General features: G+C 43.3%; 1 protein-coding gene across 8 annotated transcripts in view; it reads left to right on the top strand.

Moving 5' to 3' along the window:
• The first annotated feature begins 426 nt into the window (after positions 1 to 426).
• Positions 427 to 12,153, top strand: part of FAR2 (fatty acyl-CoA reductase 2) — a 214,206-nt gene continuing 202,479 nt past the window's right edge. The window contains exons 1-3 of one of the 8 annotated variants that reach the window (XM_039545315.1): positions 427 to 585; positions 4,033 to 4,132; positions 11,904 to 12,011. The gene's annotated coding sequence lies outside the window, so the exon portion shown is untranslated. Of the gene's footprint in view, positions 586 to 917; positions 1,235 to 1,413; positions 1,489 to 1,727; positions 1,817 to 4,032; positions 4,133 to 11,903; positions 12,012 to 12,153 lie in introns of those variants that run through there. The other 7 variants (XM_039545291.1, XM_039545309.1, XM_039545326.1 and 4 more) reach the window with 7 other exon arrangements.

Below are 12,153 nucleotides of genomic sequence, written 5' to 3'. Positions count from 1 at the left end.
TTCTAACGTGTTTGTATCAGAGCTGGGTGGGTCTAATATTTAATTTTCTTTCTTTATATAGGAATTAGATACAGTGCTTCTGTCAGCTAATTTATAAATTCTCTGTAAAAAAACCCACCAGACTTTTCAGGTGCCTCAGTAGCCCCTAGAATCAAAATTAAAGACCCCCCCCACCCCCCACAAAACTGAAACGGTGCCCCTAGCAAGAAAACCAGGCACTCAAAGCCTAATAACAGTCTTTTGCATGGGCCAGTTCAGGATGAATTTAGAGAATGCTAAATTCCCATCCATCCGTGATGGTTTCCCTTTGCCTGGCCTGAGTACTGGAGTCCAGACCGCTCTCTTTCTGTCAAGCGTGTCTGCCCCCCCCCCCTCCTTTTATTTAAAGCTGGGCTGTAAGGGTAAGAAGTGAGATGATGAGGATGATGGATAACAGAAGCAAGGAGGCGCTGCTAAGCTAGGAAGGCGAGGCAAGCGCCGCTGCAGCTCTAGCGCGCTCTCTCTCTCCGCTTCCCAAGTTCCAAGGGGATCCTGAAGCCAGGCAGCGCCCCCAGTGCAGCCCGACCGAGGCGGCCCATGCTCAGGGTAGGGAAAGACATCGCAACACCCTACCCCAAATAGCCCGTGATTTCCTTAAAGCGCCACTACCTAGCTGGGCTCCCTGCGGCATGGCTCAGGGGCACGAGGGAAGAGGTCGAGCGAGTGGGGTGCGGTCCCTGGGGCGGGCGGGCAGGAATCCCGCTGCTTTGCATTAGGCGCTGCTGCGTGTTCGCGGGCGGGCGGCAGGAGGGGGTGCCTGGGGTTCACGCCTAGCGAGGAGTGGACCGGCTGCCCCTCCGCCGCTTTTATCTTCTTAGGCTCAACGGGAAGCAGCAGCAGCTGCTACTGCAGCGCGTGTCAATTGCCGCTCAGCGCGCCCTGATCCTGGCCCCGGGCCCAGAAGCGGGAGTCTAACCCCGCCAGGGCGGGACGGGCCAGTCTGCAGCCTGCCCGGCTGCCCGGCCTCCGCTGCCCGTCTCCTCTGGGCGTGTGCGCGCGCAAAGGTTGCGCCCAGCGCTCGCTGCAAGAGGCAGAGACGGGCAGGGCAACTCTCCCCGGTCTCAAAGCCGGATATGTAGTGTCAGTGGCTGGAGGAGGAGGAGGGAAGCGGTTTTGTGCTCCCCCCCTTGCCTAGAGTTGCTTGTGACCGGGGAGGCGGGGGAAGCGTTTTGGAGCCGGGAATTGATCGGAAACGGTAAGGATGGTAACAGCCCGCTGGAAAATGGGGACAGTTCGGGATTCAGCCCAGCAGAGTCTCTCGCCTTTCGCCCGCGCCGCGGGGAAAGGGAGGAGGACGGGAGTGAGAGCCTGGCTTGGGGTGGGGCTGCTTTGGGGGCGGGGTGCGCGGGAGGGGAAGGAGCCGGGGCTGCTCGGGTTGGGCTCAGTTTGGGAGCGAGGGCTGGGAGGACACAAACCGCAACCCAAGGACGCTGCTGACTTTCATAGGGGGTAAGTGTGTGGAGCTTTAACGAGGGAGAAGGAGAGACACGCCTGGACTGGGGACCCTCGAGGAGGCTTTAAAGCCGAGGGGTCGGGCGTGCCAAAGCCAATGGAAACGGGGGCTGTGCTGGTACCTGACTCTCCATCGCACGCGAATCTGTCCTAGGCTGGTAGTGATCATCTCCAGCCCCCGCACGTTTACTCTCGTGGGCTTCTCCTTGGAAGAGTTGAACATGAAGTGCAGACATATGACTGAGGACAGGAATGTCATGTGTGGATAGTCACGCTCTGTTTCACAAGCTTAAGATTTGCTTTGGGGAGAAATAGAGACTTTGTGGTAAAGTGAGGCGATCCAATATGTTGTTTATTTTTTTATTTTTTAAAGGTGCTTTTAAACTTGCAGGTTTCTCCCCCCACCCCTTAATTTTTTTTCTGGCCATCAGTCAGTATAAAGAACAGCATATAATACAAAGCTTGGACACAACTATTTAGATTTTTAATACATGGGCGGAGGTGTAATTATGATCCCTACAATCACTACTTCTGCTCACATTTTATTATAACTACGGTACTTCCAGGAAACAGCATAATTTTTTCAATATGAAGACATATCCTTAATTTTAAATTGCGGTCCTAACTGTTCCTAAATCTGGGATGATCTTCAATTTTTCAGGAATAAGAGGCATCTCTTTGTGCTGTGTTTGTATAGCACATTGAAGATGCCTGCTGATAAAGTACAGTTAAAGTGCTAACTTTTGTGTAGTAATAATGAATTTGCCTCTGTGCCTTTAAAGGACTTAGCTAGAGAAAAGGAGCAGGAAATTATCAGATACAGCCTTATGTTTGTAATAATAAATTGAACAGCTATTGTTACATCCGATTGTTTTATCATCCCAAAAATTTGGTGAGCAGATTAGGCACATCAGTTGATAACTAAGATTGTAATTTTGTGACAGCTGTAAAGGCTTTCTGTAGACCGCAAATTTCCACCCAGTTCTGACACCCCCTTCTGATATTTGAATTGGTGTTAAAACAAAAAGGACCTGAAGTATAAACAAACCCAAAAGGTGTGTCAAAATTCATGAGTTTTTAGGAGTTTTTCAATCAGAAGTCACAAGTTATGATATCCCCTTTGCAGATTGTTTACTACATTTGTCTGCACCCTGGATTCCTCAGCTCCACCCAAGTGGCTGAGCACATGTTATTATTTAAGTTACAGGCACATATCATTGTGGCTCTTTTGTCTGAAGCTATAGTGTCTGAAATGTAGCTAGCAGCCAATATAGGTTGTGTTTATTATTGCTAGAGTGCTAAAGCAATGTTCTTACTAAACAGGGAAATTGCTTCTCTGTGTGTGTCTATATAATAGAGAGAGGACTCATCACCATGATTATCCCTATGATAGATTGCTTAGTTAAGGTTGCACTGGAACTAGAGTGACCAGAGGTCCCAGTTTTATAGGGACAGTCCTGATATTCAGGGCTTTGTCTTATGTAGCCACCTATTACCCCCCATACCTGTCCCGAGTTTTCACACTAGCTATTTGATCACCTTCATTGGAACCCATGTGACTCCACCTCCCAGGCAATAGAGTCATTTGATCTCTCTCTGGTTACTGCCAGTCTCACTACCGCATGTAAGAGGGCGTATTACTTTCTGGCTCTATGGATTTTTGCCCAGTTCAGAAAAATGCTATGTGCTTATCTACAATGGGACTTAAGTGCATGCTGAATCAGGGCCGTAGGGGTCTAACTGTAAGAACCAAGGTTTTGGCCCAGTGATGCCAGCCTCACGCTGGGTAGTATCTTATCCCATAAGAATGAAGAATCAGGGCCTTAGAAATTAGCTACATGGTCATAGTGGTGTTTTCACTCTGACTTAGTCTGATCTCTCTTTGTGAGGGAACCTGAGCTGCTGTTTGGGCTACTGGGGCTCTGTCGCTGTGCGCTCTGGCATAATTCCAACATGGCTTGGAATGCATGGTAGCCACTTCAGGGCTAACTCTGGCCTTCAGACACATCTGCACAGATTCATTTTCATTTTGCTATTACAGGCAGTATTTATAACAGAGGCATCTTCTGCCTTTTTTTATATTCTCTCTCCCCCAGTCTTTTTGTGTTTTGCCAAGCATGTAACTCCTATTTTTTCTGACACCATCTGAGTTAGCATTTTATCTTGTTTTTACGTTTTTCAACAAATTCTTTTTCAAATTAGTGCTTCCAAATTGCTGATGACTCTTCAGAAAAGATAATAGCTATTAGGTGATGTCTTTATACAGAACATGGTATCAAAAATCATGGTTAATTATGTCTCTGCACAGTAAATAGTCGTCAATACATTCTTGTAACTAAGACAAATTATGGTTTGACCATGTAATTAGTCTCCCACTGAGTAATTATTGGTGTGCTAGGAATCCTTTTCTTTTCTCTAATCATTGACTAAGTTTGTTTTATTAAAACACTTGGGCACTATTGAAGGCTTGGCAAGAATTTCTGTAATCTGACTACAAGCATGTTCAGATATAATACAATACTGTCTCTCTTTTTTCACAAGATTCAACTGTACATACAATCGCCTGAATATACATGCATAGAATTGGGAATGCAAGTGGTGAATAATCACACAAGGCTAGATTCTTCCATCCTTGCTCACAGTGAGTAGCACCCTTACTCCTCCACAAGGTTTGGGGTCACACCTCACTCTTCTTGTTTTCTACTTGCCAGGAATCAACGTGGAATAACTGGGCCCATAGGATGTGTAGTGTATTAGAGCCTTTTCCCAAATTGAACTTTATTTTGATTATGTAGGCCTGATTCTGTCATCCTTGTGTACACTGAGAAGTAGCTTATTCCTCAAGAAGTCCGATTTGAAGTTAATGGGACAACTTTCAGGATAAAGTACTACTCAGTGTGTGGAAGGGTGGTATTTACAGTTAGACCCCTGGTTCAACATAGCACTTCACCACATGCTGAAGTTCCACTGAAGTTAAGCACGGGCTTAAGTGCTTTGCTGAAGCAAGGTTAAAATCTATAGAACCAGATTCTGAAACCCTCACTTACATGAGGTAATACCTTATGTCCAGCTCCTCAAAGGTATTTAGGTGCCTAACTTTCCATTGACTTCAAATACCTTTGAGGATCTGGGCCTTACTCCAGATTAGTCCTGTTGACTTCAGTAGGGCTATTTCAGGAATAAGTAGGGTGACCAGATAGCAAGTGTGAAAAATTGTGATGGGGGTGGGGGGTAATAGGTAAGAAAAAGCCCCCAAAATCGGGACTGTCCCTATAAAATCGGGACATCTGGTCACCCTAGGAATAAGGAACTAATCAACATGAGTAGGGGTGTCAGAACCTGGCCAGTATTCAGACCCTGAAATAAAAGTGGCTTGATTTCCAGGGGTGTATGCCCACTTTTATTTAGGTGACTACTATCAACTTAGAAGCTTATCTTTAAAGACACAGGTTTGTAAGTTGGAGCCTCTGTGTTTTGGTAACCCAAGCTCTACTATCAATCTTTAATAAATTTGTTGTGCAATACAGCTTTATAATTGATAGCGTCTTTAATACCAAATGTATACCACAGCACTTCTACAGAGTTTATTATAACTACCCACCCTGATGTGTGAGGTATAAATAATAAAAATTAAATAGAAGAAAAAGATACATTTTTAGATTGAAAAATCATGAAACTTTTTCTATCCATATTAGTGTAAAATGTCATCTGACACCAAAATTAAATTTGGAACCAACTAAATTGACAGTGTCCTTTTGCTTTATCTGTCTTGACACAATTGCAAAGCCTTTCAGTAAAAGGAACGAAAGGTTCTTTACTTTCACTGTAGCATCCGTAAAAGAGTGTTGTAGCCTCTGCTGAAATGCTGTTTGGTTAATTCCTACAATACTCCTTAGTGAATCCCAAAAGAGAGATTCCTATGTTATACACAGACACTTAGGTCACTATTTTTCCTTTCTGTTAGTGGAAGCACACCAATTGATAAAATGGTGTGCTGCAGCATTGAATATATCGGAGGGTTAATAATGGGGTACAGAACCTCGGTTGGTAGTAGCCAAAATTTGATTCCATTGAATGGCTTCTTGGTGGTATACGTGAAATGAGTTGGTCTCAGTTCTCCTAGTGCACAGCTACCCAGATCACAAAATCCAGGGCTATAGTTGACTGTAACTTCACTTTAATAAAAAAGCCAAGGACTGAATGACTACAGTGACAGCATATGCCTATCCTCTTGTATTTGTTTCTAGTTTAAAAATATAGCATAGCTTATTATTAATAGGTTAGCCTTACTTACCAAGCACTGCAATGGTAACATGGCAAGAGATGGAAGCTTTAGCAGCCAGCTTTGTTTTAGTGACCTGGAGCCAGTCTAATGTTATACTGTAATGAGTTGTTTCAGCTGTCTCTACTAATGCTACAGGATAACAATGAGGTGTAGATACTATGGAGATGGGTGCAGTATAAGTATTCAAATGGAAAAGACTGCACTTCTCACAGGTATGGTGAATGTTGGTATTACAGCAAACTGTTCTCCACAGACACTGTAGTCACAAGTGTTGCTCCAGCATATTTCGTTCCAGCTATGTAATTCCCCACCTTCACATGTTTTTTGGAAGTACCAGCAACCCTGTGTCTCTTACAGAAAGCAGAGCATAGTTTCTAATTCTCTATTGTCTTCTGGCACTCAGGCAGTGGCAGAAGGGAGAAAATGAGTCGTACTTTCCACCTGTTTTGGGATTGAACATCTGTATTTATGCACCCTGAACTGTGCTTCAAGCTACACTTGTAAATCTCAGGTCATTCTGTAGTGGAGGGTTTTGTTTCAATTTTCAGAAGCATCTCACTTGAAGCACTTCCCCAGTTTGTGGCAAGCCTTTAAGAAACTACACCAGGACTAATATGTTTTTCACTGACTTCTTTACTGCTGCCAAGTCCTGATTTGATATGGAGGGCATCCTCCTCATCCTACGTGCTGACTTTTCTTGGGCCTTACAGTACCTGGGTTGAAATCTTGCCTTGGTTGAAGTCATTGGCAAAACTCCCACTGATTTCACAGGAGCCAGGGTTTCACCCCAGACTTGTTCATACATCTGTGGAATCGCTGTTTTTAGCCACATAACTCAAGCACAAGTCAATGAGTTTTACAGGTCATGCATTGAATTGTTGATTTTCAGTGGCAAGTCTCTGCTCACTTACCTAATTCATCGTTATCGAACCATTATTGAATGTAATTGATGTGAAGTGCCCAAGTGCTTTGTTATCCAACACATTAGGAAATGATTGGGGTTGTGTTGATCTCCAGACAGTGAATGAGGCTTTCATCCTGGATAAAATGCTCTTTGCCTACCACAGGAAACCTGACGCCTCAATTGATTGTCTCTGTCCAAATGTCTAAACTGGAGGTGACAGCAGAATACCTTCGGATTTCCCTTTGCTGAGAACAGTTGCAACCTGACTGCTTTTACCTCCGGGCTTGTGGGCAGCAGAGAAATGGGTTGTCTGCTTTTCTGGCAGATTCTGTGGTATTCACAGAGAACCACAGACACTGACAGCTCTGCAGTCTAGTGCTGGAGCCAATATATTTCCCTTTGGACAAAACCACTTAATTACCAGCTTCGGTTTTCTTTGGAAGAAGTCTCTGATTCTGATTACTTTACCTGTCATTTCATGCCTTTTGCTGCATGCATTCTTCCTTTGTGGATTTGTATGCACTTCTCCATAGACTTCATCAGCTTACCATCTTCAGGAAGAAATTAAAGCAAGCCTCTAGTCTGGTCAGGGCTCTGGCATAAGATGAGACTGTCTACTGCAGGTCCTCTGATCTAAGTGCTCATTGCCTTTTTTCCATACTGGTTACTCTGGGGAAAATTGTCTGAGATGATTACCTTGCTTGGAACCTGTTGCATGCTGAGCTTATGTCTTTGCTTTCATCCAGAATAATCACGTGTTTGTTTTTGTTTCTTTTTTAAACCAGAAATACCAGGACATTTATGCTCTGTCCTGACAGAGACATTTTAGTCAAATTCTGCAGAGCCTATCAACCTAGTGGCAAATATTTGGGGCCCCAAATTCCTCCAAATTGCCACCATACCCAACTCAAGTTCTGGGAAATTTGTCTACTTACCCTCAAATACCTGCTCACTGACTGATGTGCCCCCACCCCAATCCCTAAATGTCCTAGAGTTATTCCAGTTTAGGCCATAAAGTCTCAGGTCATGATGAGGATCCTAGCTGATCTGTTAACTTGATGGCATGCATCACATACTGCTACAGACGGTGGTTCCAAATTACTGCCTGTCATTTCCAGCATTTCACCTCCTTCACCCACTTCTTCCATCACCAGGCTGACAGAGGAGTTGAGAGGTTTAACTGCACCCATAAAGAAGGATTGACTTCTCATCTGAGCCACAGATTCACCCCTTCTATTTGGCACTTCACTGACCCTTCCCTACTACCATAAGGCTATGCATACTACTACCATGCATTCTCTTGCCTCCTTCATGCTGGAAGGGAGTTGAACTACCCCATTCTTAAGTTGCCTTGGCATGGACAGGACTGCTAAAAGGGTATTATTCTTATGCATGCATAATCGAATTCCCCAAAGTGTGTGTTAGCATACTATACAGGGAGCAGAAACTGGCTTCAGACTGGTCTGGGCCTTTGAAGGTCTAGCAGCATTTCTACTGAGTGATCACACCAGATGATACACAACCTGTATGCAAGTAATTTCAGATCTGCTGTCTACAGCACCATTCGCTCTGTCAGCTGAAAGCTTGATGCTAAGGACACTTGGGTGAGTCCTTGCAGAACTCCCACAGCCACTGAAAGGCCCTGACTGGGCATCACTCACCACTTTCAAACCTGTTACAGAGGACTTCATACACTCTTCTTGGGCTCAGACAAGATCAGCTCTATTTCAGGGCTATACGATGATGACACCTGAAAACCAGGACATTGGACTCTACCAAGAGTAACAAAATTGTTTATCTTTGTTGTTGGTTTAAAATAATGGTTAGTGTGCCTTTAATTCTCAAGCCGGGCAAAGTTCATATGGACAAGATGTGGAAGTTTCAACAGTTATTTTAGTAAACATTTAAATAGCAACATATCTCAGTGCCCATCTCTTTCCCAATGCTATAGTTCTCCAGGGCAGGATTAAGGCACATAGGCAGGGAAGACTGTTTGTCACTGTCTATGCGGTACCATTTAAGTAGAATAAATAGAAAACGTTAGTCTCTAGGTTGTCATTTTAGTTGTCCTTAAATTTGCCTTAAAATTGTATTATAACATCACAAAAATATTCTGAAACACCAGTCTTCCCAGCACTGATGATAGCCCAGTACTTTCCTAGCCTTTATGTGTAATGGTACCCACAATCCTTTTTAAAACAAATATTCTGCAGTTCAATAACATTTAATTTCCATGGCAACTTATGCATCTTGTGCTGCTGAAAGCTGTGAGATACAGACCCCTTTTCTTAAAAGAACCCACCTCACTGTTATCTTATCCAGTGTTCAAATATCCACAGTATTTTAAAAGGGGAAAAAAAATCTTTAAATGACTTGTCCAGAGTCAGCCTGGATTTCTGATTTGGTTGTCAGCAAGAAAATGTTCCTGCAACTATTTTGTAGCCAAAATATATTTTTTTTCTTTTTCATGAATTTGTACTACATGTAAGACTGGCTTGGATGTGTTTGGGGGCATATGGGACATACGGTATGTTTCCTTTTGATGAGTTTACTAGTTGGACCTGGCCCTGAAGCCTACTAGTGTTCCTCATTTCAATGCAAGATTCTCCCAGACTTGCTATCTTGATGGAGATACTCTTGATGGAGATACTCTGAGTGGAGGGGAGGCTGACCATTGGCATTATGGATTCAGGGTTGTCAGTTCACTTGACGGGAATGCACTGTATGGAGATTGCCACTTCCCCTTGTGTTTCTTAGCAGTGACACAACAGTGTTTGAATTTGTGGTAATTAGTTTTTTCTGTTTTTTTTTAAAATGTGTTATTGCTAAAGAGACCTGGTCAATGTTCACTGCGACCCAGATCAGTAAAGGGAGATTGCACAGTTAGAACCAACGTTGCAACAAAGGTAGTGGCTGGGTATGAGAAGAGCGGGCTACCTGGCTGTTTCTCAGTGCTTGAAACCTGGCCTTGCGTTCAGGCAGGAGGAAGACTCCTAGATATTATGTGGTTTCCCTCGACAGAAAAGCTGCTGATCTGATTTAACCAGTACTTAAAAATCCTGGCTGCATGAAGTATTCAGCATGGAAAAGCTACAGTTGAAAATGAAACTATCCTTCAGCATAATTTTGCCTGTAAATGCCACTGAACAGCAAGTGGGGTCCCAAAAAGGCACTTAGAATTGAGTGTATGTGCAATTAAGCCATGGGCATGTTTCTGAAATGCACAATGAGTCTAACTGGCCAAGTGTCAGAGGAGGAGTTTGAGCAAAGTAGCAGCCTGGTAGGCAAATTTTCCTCCTCTTTTGCTCTTTGGTGCCATTTATGAGGAAACTGAGACGGAAGGAGGTCATTCTTCACTTTCAGCCTCAAGAGACCATCTCTCTCTCCCACTCCTCAAATCCCCTCCCTGACTTCCTTTCTCTCTTCATATCCAGTTCAAGTTCCCTGTCTTGACCTTAAAAGCTCTGCACAGATCCACCCTACACCCCCATCCCCTCCCACTCACAACATACCACCCAAGCTCTTCTGACTGTGCTTATTGTTTCCCTCACACATTCAGGTATTTTTGTGACAACTTTGCTGCCTGTCACACTACCAATTAATGTTTGCCCATCTCTCTTCTGAGAGTTAAACTACTCTGCAAGAAATCCCGCTATAAGGACTGCTCTTCACTTTGAATTAGTTCTGTGCCTCTTTGTTTACTCCTGTGATGTTAGACGTTAGGCCTTTTGATATGGTTTGCTGCTCTTTACATATGTATTTGTGTGTGGGGGGGTTGTTTGTTAGGTGTTTTTTTTTTTCATATTGCACAGCTGCTTACACTAACAGCCTTTATATAAATAATCATTTGAATAATAAAATTGGTCCCAGTGGTCAGAGCTCCCAGGATGTTTAAGTGCAGTTTAGTAGTTTGTTGGATGGCTAGAGAGTACATTTTGGCTCTTCAGATTGGGGTTTTGATTGTTCCAAGCTAACAGAAAATAGGATTCTTCTAAGCATCATGCATACAGTACGAATTTCAACATTCTTTTGTTCTTTTTAAGGATTTTTAATGTAATTTTTTTTCTTCTCCAGTTCTTTGTATATGTCTTCACAACTACAGGATTATCCCAAAGGGTGGCTACTTGACTGCACTCTGTTCTAGAAGGCTTTGTATAAATTCCACTAATTCCTTGCATTTGCAGATTAATAGGATGCTTCCATGCACACCTTTTTGTGAAATATGTATCTGCCAAATGCAATCCTCTGCCATGTCCATCCACGTCTCCGAAATAATAATTGCTGTTATATGGTGCCTTCTATCCTAGATGCTCTGAATTCTTTGAAAATGTTTTTCTTGATAACTGATACCTAAAGGGCATGATTTTTCCACTGCATTGTATCTTGTGTAGTCATTAGTACCTGTGCAGAAGTGGTGCAAAAATGCAAATAAATCAGAATTCTCCACTCTCAGAGGTGGTAACATTCCATACCCACTTTGCTTACATGTAAATGACAGCAGAAGGTGCAGTGAGAATCAGGCACGGAATTGACATCCAGGGTTTTACATAACTTGATATTTCCATTGTCAAAAGGACAAAACCTGGGGGCTTATCTTCCACATAGGATATCTGGTGCCCATAAATCTTACCGTTAGAAAACTACAAGTGACAAAGATCTATCCCTTCTTCATAGTCTCTCTCCTCTCAGCTCAGCACAGTCACTGAAAGATTTAGGTTTCCAATTGAATTCACTTCCGTTGTCCCATCTGAGGCCTGGTCTACACTGGGGAGGGGGTGGAATCAATCTAAGATAAGTCGACGTATCTTAGATCAACTTAGAATCACTTACTTTGCATCCTCGCGGCATGGGATCAATGGCCGCCGCTCCCCCGCCGACTCCGCTTCTGCTGTGGTGGAGTTCCAGAGTCGATGGCAGAGTGATGGGGGATCTATTTATCTGCACCTACACTAGACACAATAAATCAATCCCCGATAGATCGATCATTACCTGTCGATCCGGCGGGTAGTGTAGACATACTCTGAATAGTTGGCTAAAGGTATTTTACCAGAGCAGAGAGAGGCAAGCTTGTCAACATCAAATCTGTAATGTGAGTGGCTAAGAAAAGATGTCTTTTAGTTATTCCCTGTTTATGGCAAATGATCAAATGTAGAACATCACAAAGAAAACATCTGTACAATATTGCATTTACCTGACCTGCTCTTCTTTTCTTTTTCACGGCAGATTTAGAAGGAACCTGACTGAAGAATAAGAGCTAGAAAACAGTGTCCCTTTTTGTTTCATCTGTCTTCCTGTTCAAAACTCTGCTCTGAATGGGTGGTCAGACGTAAGGTAACAACTTTTTTGATAGAATCCCTATGCTTTTTTAATTTTGTGCCCTCTTCCATCACTGTTGATTGCATGTCTTTAGCGTACACTGCAAATATGTCTTCATAGTAGTGTTTACAACAGAATGTGCAATTTAGTGTTTTGT

Source organism: Mauremys reevesii, linkage group 1 (genome assembly GCF_016161935.1).
Source record: "Mauremys reevesii isolate NIE-2019 linkage group 1, ASM1616193v1, whole genome shotgun sequence".
In the NCBI taxonomy this organism is placed as follows: Eukaryota; Metazoa; Chordata; order Testudines; family Geoemydidae; genus Mauremys; species Mauremys reevesii.
The sequence above is the reverse complement of the archived record's forward strand: the minus strand, read 5'-3'. Positions and strand labels throughout refer to the sequence as shown.